Consider the following 3,290-nt stretch of genomic DNA (forward strand, 5'->3'; position numbering starts at 1 on the left):
TTAGCTCACCTGTTAGGCTTCAAGTGTCTCCTCCAAGCAGCAGGAGGAAAAAAAATCTCTTAAGTGCTGACATGAGTGGAATTCCAGTTATGTAAATTCATTGGGTGAATCCTCAGCTCCAAAAATAGCCCCACCTCTGCAGCGGTTTGTGCTCACACGCTAACCCTTGTCTGGATGTCTCTGGATGAGTTCTTACCTGTATCTCATCTTTGTTTTCTTTCTTCTCTTTGACTGAAGGGTGTCCAGCCCCCATACCTTTGTATAAACAAAGCGTGGGTTGTGTGTGCGTATGTGTGTGTGAGAGAGAAAGAGCAGGACAGGGAGGCTGAGATTCTCAGGATTCCTTGCAGCAGATTGGGACGAAGGCCGCTGGCTGCAGACATGTTTGGTTGAGGCGTACAGGTAAAAATTCACAGTCAATTTTAAGTTCAAACACTCCAATTCCATTCATTCCTGCAGCTGGTGTGGGAGTTTGTGTGTGAGGGGGTGTACTTTGAGTCTGCAGCTGTGGGTGTGAATGTGTGAGAAAACGGCTCTTTGGCAAAATGGAATAGAAAAGACACACGCATTCCACCTAGTTTATTCTTCAAACTGTGATTACTGTAATTATCCCAAGCACATTCGCATGGTTGTTGTGTTTCAGCAGAATCGCACCTTTGTGTTTCACAAGATAACTGCTGGATGGGCCCCTGTCCGCAATACTTGGCTGACAGTGTATAATCAGGAGAACACCTTAGAAACAAAGTTCTCATGAGGCTGCTTCAGATGCAAGAACTTTCAGTCATGAAGCAAACAACAACAACAAAACAATCTGCTTGACTCCCGATAAGCATGATCGAAAACACAGTGACTCATCCCATGATTAACACGCCTCATAAAAATGGTTTGATGAACATAAATCTCTGCAGTCTGTCAGTCATTAGGGAAAGCGAACCTTATAAAAGCGAAGCGGCAGATTCAGAAATCACTTGGCAGTGTCTGGTTGCTATTTTGGTTCTCCTGCATTCTTACCTGAGGCGCTCCCGCCCTGCCAGACCAACAGAGAGGGAAGAAAAAAATAGATACGCGTAAATAAACCAAGCCAAGAAAGGTATGTAATTAAGGAAAGAGGTGAAGTACAGGTGAAGCTCAGGTGAGAGGCAGTCTGGCAAAGTCAGGAACCAAATTCAAACGCAGATGCATCATGTCACTCTGATTTTGCCCCACATTGTTTTGATTGATGACGCTTTATTAAAAGTTTTCTTGCAAATTTTGAATCTTATAAGTCTTAATGTAAATCCCGGCACAGAAAGGGTCACTCTGAGGCCACACTTCCACAAGTCTGTTCAAGCTATAGTTTTAAAGGGTTAATTGACCCCCCATCAAGTGTTGGTGTCCAAATCCAGGCCTAGAGGGTTGATCTCCTGCTTGTTTTCCAGAAATCCTGTCTTGTCTGCTGTCGATTCTCTGGATCAGGTGTGTTTAGTCAATAAGGAACTTCAATAGCAGGTTGGTTGGATAACATGTAGGTCACCGGTCCTCGAGGCCTGGATTTGGACACCCCTGCTCGAAATAATTTAACAAAACCAGAACATAACCCAAGAAAACAGCACATTTGATATTTTTGTGGTTTACTTTCTTGGTATTCGTGAGCACTTCTTCTTTCTTTTTTTAAATTGTTTTTAAAGAGTGGAGACCATCACCTGCTGTTTGGTGTGTTTGAAACTGTGGCACCAACAGTCATGTTCTGGCAAAGTTCAGCATAGACTGCCCTCAGATGGACTCCAAGCAGAAGAACCGCCCACAGCACAGGGAAAGACACCCAGTTGAGATTCCTTTAAAGTCCCAATCCAATCATCTTTTGTTCTGTTTCAAAAGTGTTATTATCAGTGGTCTTTTAATGATGATTAAGCCGTTTTTAGACAAAATGTAAAAAAACTGTTCAGAGTGGGGGGAGGTTCACTCAAAACTCCCCTCTGAGTTGTGGGAGGGACTGTTGGCGCGACGTAAGCCCACCCACACTTTCCATCATCCACCTATTAACCTGCTAGTTTATTGTCCCTCACAACCCCAACCTAACAGTAGCGTTGGGCTGCTGATTGTAGCACCTACGTTACATCTACAAGCTTTATCCAACTCCTGATCCTCTCCTGATTCACAACAATTTGAAAAAGAAATCCTTAAACAATACAATTTCAAGCTTAATTTTCTTTATATATGTCCTCTTTTATGAGAAAAATGCCAGTGAAGGTAATATTTGTCTCATCCAAACTCATCAGTTAAAAGCTTCTAAATTTCACTTAAAAAACCATACAAATGAACTGAGAATTGTTAAAACTACATAATAAGTAATCATTCATTTCATTTTAATAAATACTAATGGGAAGTGATCAAATAATTATAACTATTTATAATTAGGAGTCAACATAATCAACACAATTGTGCAATAAATCTGTACAAATATATCTGGACTTCCTTTTTCTGTGGTGTGTGAGACTGCTGAGGAGCTAAAACCAGTATTTGGAACCAGTGCACTCATGCACACTGTCTTATTTATTTGCATTCATCCGTGATATACATACTCGGCACGATTGTTTACTTTTTCTCTTTTGTTAGCTCCAAGTCTGCAGCGTTCCCTGAACACTTCTGATGACGTGAAAACTGTTTTTCCAACCCCTGAAATCTGATGATAATCTGCAATCTGCAGAAACTGCCTCTTAAGAGGAAAACAGAGCAGAATGCGCCTCTTAATCCAGCCTCACAAATGTTACTGTTGGGGCATGTCTGTCAATGAACCTCAGCCATGCGGGCCACACGGGCCTCGATTCCTCCTCGCCCTATCTGCCGCTATCGTCCATTTCAACTCTTCACACGCTACGGCTCCTTCTCATGTCGAGCTGGAAGGCTTGGAGAGAGTTCAGGGAATGGGGCGGAGTGGCTGTGTGGGGGGGAAACGAAAGAAAAAAAACTAAAAAGGAGCAATGATTGATCTCAGCCATAGACACCTCACCTTATCGCTGCAGCTGATAGGACCTACCTCCATTCAGCAGTGCTGTAGGCTGTTTTTGTGTCAGCGTAAACACGGGGCCAAATCAGTACCTGTGCTTCTCTGTTTACCTGGCAGCCGTTCAGCCCCTTTCTGTCTAAACTTGAAATAGGATCCAAACATTCTACTCACGCATAGTGGCTTGCACGAGATCCTTTGCCTGCCTCTCAACCTACCGCGGGGCTCTGCAGTGCTATTTTTTGCAGTGTCTGAACCTTAACCACCCCTCTTATTTCTTTGATTGAGAGGTTAAAACGAGGGGGGG

Source organism: Oryzias melastigma, linkage group LG4 (assembly GCF_002922805.2).
Source record: "Oryzias melastigma strain HK-1 linkage group LG4, ASM292280v2, whole genome shotgun sequence".
Lineage (NCBI taxonomy): Eukaryota > Metazoa > Chordata > Actinopteri > Beloniformes > Adrianichthyidae > Oryzias > Oryzias melastigma.